This window comes from Tachypleus tridentatus, chromosome 13, assembly GCF_004210375.1.
Source record: "Tachypleus tridentatus isolate NWPU-2018 chromosome 13, ASM421037v1, whole genome shotgun sequence".
In the NCBI taxonomy this organism is placed as follows: domain Eukaryota; kingdom Metazoa; phylum Arthropoda; class Merostomata; order Xiphosura; family Limulidae; genus Tachypleus; species Tachypleus tridentatus.
The window spans coordinates 212,806,216-212,815,337 of NC_134837.1; the positions used below are offsets into that span (position 1 = coordinate 212,806,216).

General features: G+C 36.8%; 1 protein-coding gene across 1 annotated transcript in view; it reads right to left on the reverse strand.

Moving 5' to 3' along the window:
* Positions 1–8,907, reverse strand: part of LOC143238782 (thyrotropin-releasing hormone receptor-like) — an 84,482-nt gene extending 75,575 nt beyond the window's left edge. The window contains exon 1 of the mRNA XM_076479325.1: positions 8,771–8,907. The gene's annotated coding sequence lies outside the window, so the exon portion shown is untranslated. The remainder of the gene's footprint in view (positions 1–8,770) is intronic.
* Between the last annotated feature and the right edge of the window lie 215 nt (positions 8,908–9,122).

Sequence of the window (9,122 nt, forward strand, 5' to 3'; positions counted from 1 at the left end):
TCGTTATAAACAATTACACGAAACTTGCTTAACTACAGCAATGTGAATAATGAAAGTAGAGGTATTTATCTCTTAATCACGACTTTCTTGAAAAGTTTGGGAACAAAGCTTAGGCTTCTGCTAGTCGTTGCGTGAACAGCGCATCAAGTGACTCGTAAGCTATTTGATAGAAACGCATGAGAAGATATAATGGGCTAACCTGAGAACGAGATTTCTCGACTTTCTCGTTTGCTTTTTATTTTACCACGATTTTTTTCCTAGCAAGGAAGATTACATGTATCAGTTTATTGGATCTAGAAATATTAATTAAACAGAAGCACAGATACAACAACACAGGGGTGTATCCTCTTAACTTCCCCTTTACATCCTAGTAAAAAATTTAGTTATCTGCATCGAAATCTACACTTTAATAATTTTGCTAACATTTGTTTTCAATAGGCCCAGCATGGCCAGGTGGTTAGATCGCTCGACTCGTAATCTGAGGGTCGTGAATTCGAATCCCTATCACACCAAACATACTCGCTTTTACAGATGTGGCGGCGTAAAAAATGTAATGGTCAATCCCACTATTCGTTAGTAAAAGAGTAGCCCAAGACTTAGCGGTGATTACTAACTGCTTTCTGTTTAGTCCTACAGTGCTAAATTAGGTACGGCTAGTGCAGATAGCCCTCGTGTAGATTTGCGTGAAATTCAAAAACTATAAATGTTGTGAGTTTTATAGTTATTTTTCTTATTATTACTGCTGTTAGTTATACTTAAAATCACATTGTTTAGCTGAATTATCAATTCTGTTCGAGTTCCATTTATGGTTCGTTAATTTAAAATTACTTGTAAAAGGTTTTGTTTTTCTTAACAACATAACTGTTTTTCAGCGTTCTGTCCCCTACAAAACAATGGAGCCCCAGACTTTACCTTTGTTAGTTCTTAAACATACCACTGAACTATCTGTTTGAATATTTTATATGCCTCGTTGCGAATGGTTGTGTCGGTCAACAACTTGTTTGTTTGTTTGTTTTAAATTTCGCGCAAAGTTGTTCAAGAGTTATCTATGCTATCCATCCCCAATTTAGAAATGATATACTAGAGGGAAGGCAGCTAGTCAACAACACCCACCGCCAACTCTTTGGCTACCCTTTTACCAACGAAGAGCGAGATTGGCTGTTACATTATGGTATCGCCAGGGCTGAATGGGCGAGCATGTTCGGGGACGGGTTTCAAACCCGCAATTCTCAGGTTAGAATCAAGTGCCCTAACCATCTAGCTATTCTAAGTCTATCGTTTCATAAACTAATCATGTTATGTAACTTAATGATTAATGAAAGGTTATTTTAGGACTTGAAAAGTTTTTACTTCATATATAGTTTAAAACCCTCCAAAACAATAATAAAAACCACAAAATGCAAAATTGAAAATGTGTGTGTATTTCCCCATGGACCTAATGAACCTCCATACCAATTTTGGTAAAGATCCATATACGTCCTGCGAAGTATTTGCATGGACATATAATAGACAGTATTGTTATATTTGTATAGTTGGAGCCAGTGTATTAGATCCGCATAAAACATATTAATGATGTCATGTTTGCACTCTGAGAATGGAGAAAAATAAAGTTTTCCATTGTGGGAAACAGAAGTTAAACGAGAAAATCGTGACCTCTATTGCAAATCTTCAAGTACACAGGATAAACATTTCGCAAAGATGGAGGTTGCTTACCGCGTAATAAAAAAGTTTTCCAGTATCATATAAGGAAAAGTTCCATTATAGTATGAAACCGTTAAAACTTACTGTACAAATCGTCTATTAAGAATAGCCCTACTTTTATTGTGCGTCTGTATAATAAGATACCCGTTGTGGGCAGGATCGAGATAGCTTATGTGTAGCTTTGTGCTTAACTACAAAAAAAGCAACATTTCGAAGGTTCATATTATAGCGCCCGGCCAGTGAAAAACTTTCGATTTTGTTTGTTTATATCGTTGCTGCGGAGCGCTATTTCAAATTAAGAGCAAGAGGCGCAAACCATGGACTCTCTGATTTACAATCACGTAAGCAAACGCCGGGCTACGCCCAACCTCAACAACTTTTGCGTGCCTATTGCAAGTAATGACAGTTGTCATTTTGTTTTAATATTAGTGGCTAATGTTTAAGATAATAATAATAATAATAATAAAGGTTATTATTATTATTATTATTATTATTATTATTATTATTATTATTATTATTATTATTATTATTATTATTATTATTATTATTATTATTATTATTATTATTATTATTATTATTATTATTATTATTATTATTATTATTACGGCCCGGCATGGCCGAGCGCGTTAAGGCATGCGCTCGTAATCTGAGGGTCGCGGGTTCCCATCCGAGTCGCGCTAAACATGCTCGCCCTCCCAGCCGTGGGGGCGTTATAATGTGACGGTCAATCACACTTTTCGTTGGTAAAAGAGTAGCCCAAGAGTTGGCGGTGGGTGGTGATGACTAGCTGCCTTCCCTCTTGTCTTACACTGCTAAATTAGGGACGGCTAGCACAGATAGCCCTCGAGTAGCTTTGTGCGAAAATTCAAAACAATTATTATTACAGTTATGAAGATTATTTTTGCATCTACAACTTAGTATGTGGACTTTGGATTAATATAAAGCTTTTAAACAGGCCTAAACCCGTGAAATATTATTGGGTTTATGATTGGTTGATTGCTTGTTTAAAGTTTCTTGCAGAGCAACTCAAGGGTTATGCCCTAGCCGTCCCTACTTTACCAGTGATAAACTAGAGGAAAGGCAGCTAGTCAACGACACTCACCATCAACTCTTGGGCTACCCTTTTGCCAACGAATAGTAGGATTAACAGTCATATTAAAATGTCACCACACGTGAAAGAGCGAGCATGCTCGGTGACGGAGATCCTGACCCGCGACCCTCAGATTACGAGTTGATTGCCTTAACCATCAGACCATGCTAGGCCTATTTATGGTTGAATATCGTTAACAGCGAGGGTATCAAATTAACGATCAAAGGCATTCTGATCATTGTAAGTTTGTTTGCTTTTGCGTGTTTTTCTAATGACAGTACACATCGCTTCTTTTCCTTTTAATAAATGGAACTGATTTAACTAATTTCTAGGTTACTTTTCAATTTTTATCCGTGTATGTAGAAAGCAGTACCTCGATAAGAAACGTTGTGATTTTAGTCGCGTCTCTCCGTCTTTGTTTATTAAACATTGAAATTCGTAAGAGATTTGTAAACATCGCCATGGATATATAAGGCGCCCAATTTACCAACTGATGTGTCTTGTGTTGGCAGACAGCTCGCACACAAAGCCATTTGCAAAGATTGGCGAATTCCATTACAGGAAGTTGAGTTAAAATGAAAAGTTTGCGTATGTGTGTGCGCGGAATCGTGTAGTAAGACAAGCTGAAGTAAAACGTCGGCTTAAGTACGTGTACAATTCGCATTCAAACTTGCCATTTTTGTTCGTCGTCTTAAATAAAGCTAAAATATATCTTTAGAAATTTTCAAGTACATAAAATACACATAATCATTGCCTTTCGGAATCAAAAACGTATTAACATAAGGAACGTCTAGTTTGATTTACATTATGCAAATTTTACTTTTGCAAAATAAGAAAGACGGATTAATTTTTAGTTGCTGTTGAGCACAAAGCTACACAAGGGGCCAGCCACCCGAAACCTAGCCACCACGGGTATCGAAACCCGATTTATTTTAGCACAATAATTCTGCACGCTTATTGCTGAGCCAATGAGAAGGAGGCGGTGCCGCTTTCACGGAACACAAGTATGATATACTGTTCTGATTGCACCAAAATACCTTATACACTTCAGTTAAATTTTCATAACACTTTAAATCAAAAGAACATTGCCACAGAAATTTACGGTCAATTTTGTTTCAAAAGAAATCGTATTGGCATTTCTCAAAAGAAAATTACCCAAGTCTTCGCACAGGGAGAAAAGTCACCATTTGATCCTAACATAACTAATGTATTGATTTTCTGAGCCATGATGAACTCGGGCCACGGCTGTGAGGGACGTTCTGTCCCCCTCCCTCTGATTTCAAGTGACTCTCTAGTAGCGTCTCTCTTCATGACTATTAATGAAAGAAAGGAATTCCGAAGAAGAAAAAAATCCCGCTGAATGGAAACATTTGAACACCAAACTGGAAAGAAGAACATTTATGCAAATATTAACAACTCCAGCTTTTCTTCAAATCGATAATATTCAGACAGTTATAGTTATTTTATGCTGCTGTTACCAGCTGTAACACCAGAGGGCAAAACAATTACTTGCATGTATCAGCAACTGTGACATTTCTTCAGGCTGAATGGTTACTATCTCTGCTGCTGACATTTCAGCACATAAAAAATGTAAAAAAAGCATTTACAATGATGATCTTCTGCAGGAATATTTGTTGTAAAATAGAGAACTATACGATGGACTATCATTGTTTTGTATACTACGGGTATCGAACCCTGATTTTAGCGTAATAATCATTGAGACTTACCTTTGACGTGTGTAAACAGATTTAATCTATTTAACATGTTTATTCTGCTGAGATATCTTTATGTATTACGTTCAGGTTTGTTGGTTTGAATAAAACTAGAAGAAAGACAACCAGTCATCGCCACCCACCGCCAACTCACCGCTACTATTTTACGAACGAACATTGGGATTGACCGTCACTTTATAACGCCCCCACGGCTGAAGGGGTGAGCATTTTGGTATGATAGAGATTCGAACTCGTGACCCTCAGATTTCGAGCCAAGCACCATAACCACCTAGCCATCACATACAAACCGACACAATGGTGGATATACACAAAACACGTCACCTCTATATGGTTAAAATGGTAAAACAATTAAAGTATCGAACATCTATTTAACTAAGTTCTTTTATTTTACCTCCCTATACGGCCCATAAACAACTCTGTAGAAAACTCAGATTGAAAAGTAGTTTAAACATTTACATATAATTCCACATCGTCAGACTGATAACTCCAAAGAATTCATTCGTCACTTTAACAAATCACCGACATATATTTGTCAAGAAATAATACACAAAGTTCTAAGTAGAAAATTCAGCGGAAGGGGGTTATAAAAAAAACAAAAAAAAACAAGAGCTTCATCAAATCGCTCAGTGCAAAAACTGAAACGTTATCTTCTTCTATACTGCATCCAATCAGCTTACAAAAAATTCGAATTCAATACAGTTTTATACACCTAAAATTCCTCTAAAAATAACATTGACTAGGAGCGTATTAAAGAAACTAGGGTGTTAGAACAGTGAGAGAATGAAACAATAATAGCTCGGAAGAGAAGTTGCCATAGTTAGTTTTAAAAAATGTACTTATTATTTCCTTCGAGGAATCTTTTCAGCGTTCGTATTGGATAAGTAGAAATAAAAATTAGGTGTCTCTAAGTTTTGTCAGTCCATAAATGAAGGTATACTAGCAGTTGAGAGAAAGCAGATGTTCTTACACTGCAATATTATAACACGTAGTGCAAAATAACTTACCATTACAACTGATGTTATTCTTACATGCTACATGTCTTAGAAAATAGGTCGCTATTAATCATGAAAAACCTGCGAATTTAAACTCCTGATTTTTCACCATTAAAATGGGTGATTTTACTTAAAGGATTTCTCATAATTTGGCTACGTAGGATTTGAAAGTAACATTTTTTTTTATCACGCAAGGATTTTTTTTACAAGTCGGGAAATAAAAAACTTAGATCAAATTATTATTTCGTTTACGCAATGAATATTTTTAATCGCTATATTTATTAACAAAAATACAAACGAACTGGGGAAAAGGGAAAACACATTGATGTCAAAGGAATATGCATCCTAATTCAACCTGATTTGTGTGTGTGTGTGTGTGTGTGTATGTGTGTCAGATCCACGTCTTCTAGTCCCAAAACTACATGTTGTGGTCTTTTTTTCATGTATTGCATTATGATGTTTAGTTACAATTTTGTACGTGATGGAGACAAATGGATATCACCCCCAGTAGTACAGGGGTATGTCTACGGATTTAAAACACTCAAATCAGGGGTTCTATTCCCTTAGGTGGGCTGAGCAGATATCCCGATGTGGCTTTGCTATAAGAAAACCTACAAACACACGAAAAGGGATATCATTCTCCGATTCGGAGTACAGGAATAAGTGTAGAACACTTAAAAATTAAGACAATAAAACTATAGCAGGCCTGAGTAATATATTTATTCATATCTTTAGAATAGCCAGCACCTATACTAGTGTACATTTATTTTTGGTCAGCCCTGTATATTAGCTGTATAACCACACGCATAAATTTTCAATCCGTTGTCCCCTAGTTTGAGAATGTAATTTTTCTCATCAGATGTAGCAACGATTTCATGGGAGCTTTTTACAACTTGTGACTGGAGGTAAAGCTTATGTTACATTGCATTATTTATGATAAAGCCACTATATCTATCTGCTGCCGTTGTCCCCAATTTTAAATTAATAACCAGAAAATGAACCCCTTGTTCAACAGCAACCTGCCCCACACCATTCAAGTTAAGGGATTAACTGGAACTGTTATTATGTATCCATAGCTTAATGTGCGTGAAATATTTTATTACATTGCACAGATTTGAACTTGGCTCACCAGTTCCAAACTCCAGAACTATACCCAAGTCTGGTAAAAAAGCTCAAAATATAAGATACCATTCATACTCGAGATTATTTTGTTTGTTGACAAAACGAGATTCAATTTTACAATAGGATCTTAACAGAGCTTAACAGGCGGGGAGATTGTGTCGTCGTTATCAACCGCATTTTGCTTCAGTTTGAGCGTGATCTAACTCAATACATGATTTGTTATCAAAAACAATCTTCTGTCTCTGGAAAACTACAAACTTTTATTTCTTGCATGTCCACTCCTTATCTAATTCAAATGTTACAAGAATGTTGCTTTCCCCCATACAGGGTGGCTCGAAACTCACATAAATGTTTTATGCTTTTTTTTTCTAGTTCAAATATTATACAGGGTGATCCAAAACTAACAAGATAATCAAACATAACCATATTTTTATTTTAGAATTACTTACAAAATAAAAGGTTTGTTTGTTTATTGGAATTTCGCGCAAAGCGACACAAGGGCTATCTGCGCTAGCCGTCTCTAATTTAGCAGTGCAAGACTAGAGGAAAGGCAGCTAGTCATCACCACCCACCGCTAACTCTGGGGCTACTTTTTTACCAACGAATAGTAGGATTGACCGACACATTATAATAACGCCCCCACGGCTGAAAGGACGATCATGTTTGGTGCTTGTAGAATATGCTCGAATAAAATATATAATTATGTTCTGTCCTTTTTAATTTGGACTCAGCATAGCCAGGTGGCTTGAGGCGTTTGACTCGTAATCTGAAGGTCGCGGATTCGAATCCCCTTCGCACCAAAAAGGCTTCTCTTTTCAGCCGTGGGGGCGTTATAATGTGACGGTCAATCCCACTATTCGTTGGTAAAAGAGTAGCCCCAGAGTTGGCGGTGGATGGTAATGACTAGCTGCCTTGGAAGGGGATTCGAACCCCTTAAACGCCTCAAGCCACCTGGCCATGCCGAGACCGAATTAAAAAGGATAGCACACAATTATATATTTTATTCAAGCATATTCTACAAACAACGCCCCTACATACACACTAATGATGTGATGTATCTTAATGCCACGTGTGTATTTCGCAAACTGAATGAAACCGTTTTCCCTGTATAATACACAAACTTTCAACATCAGTGCTTGGGAGAAACTGCATTATTGAAGTCTTTCGTTAATATGATTCGTATGTTATTAGGGCCCGGCAAGGCCAGTTGGTTAAGGTACTCGACTCGTAATCAATTGATCGCGTGTTAATATCCTCGTTCCACCAAATATGCTTGCCCTTTCAGCCGTGGGGGCGTTATAATGTGACGGTCGATCCCATTATTCGTTGGTAAAAGAGTAACTCAAGAGTTGGCGGTAGGTGGTGATGATTAGCTGCCTTCCCTCTAGTCTTACACTGCTAAATTATGGACGGCTAGCGCAGATAGCTCCCGTGTAGCTTTGTGCGAAATTAAAAACAAACCAAACCGTATCTTATTAGACATTCTGTAACAAATAAAAAATCCATGTGCTACAAGCGCTTTGATGCAACAACAATTCGGAAAAACATAGTCAAAAAGCCAGTAGCCCTCTCTTCCCCATTGCTAATTTTACAGTTAATACGAGTGGTTCTAGTATTCAAGAGTCCATCATTGATACAACAGTATAGAGATCCAACTGTGAACATTTTCTTACTTAACTAAAAAAATAAATAAATAGTCAACGATTAACGCTTCAGACTTATTTCATTTCTTTGTACAAGCTTATACAAGGAAATTGTAACACTAGTGTAATCCTCAAAATGTACTTTGTTTATCCGAAAATTTAAGCTGATTGTTATGTTTGAGTTAAATTGAACAGTTAAAGCCATGATTAATTCAGCTACTCATCGCTAAAAACCATTTCTTCTAGATATATCACCATGACATAAACATGAATAAACGAAGAAATTATCGATCAGGCTTAGTTAGCAAAAGAAGCCTATAATCTATGAGATACACGTTACATTACTTTCTCGCGAAGTTAATCTGTATTGTTTTCCATTGAAATGTTGGTCACTTTGGAAACTGGGTTTATTAAGGTACGAGGTATTTAACATATAGATATTTTGTGGTACAGCCAAGTTAAGTGTTTAGTGTTTTAGTAATTCCTTACCGTAAACTAAATGGTTAGCTTCAATAAAAGCTTGTTGTAGTTCAATTCTACTGGTAGACGACGAGACACGAACAAGAGCAGCCACGTCAAGACAATCGCTACAGACAAGGGTCCAATGCCACTCGATGCGACGACAGTCAGTTTGCCACTAGACTTCTACCAGTTTCTCGTAACATATATTACAATCCTGGTGCGTGCCACGCCCCTTATTTATGTCTGTAAAAAAAAAAAAAAAGACAGAGAGAGAGAGAAAAATTATTTTCGCGTAAAATCAATGTCTTATTACGTCAGTTCTCGTAACGTGACGCATAACTGAATTACGCAGTAATTATTCGTAAGTCATAAATGGGCC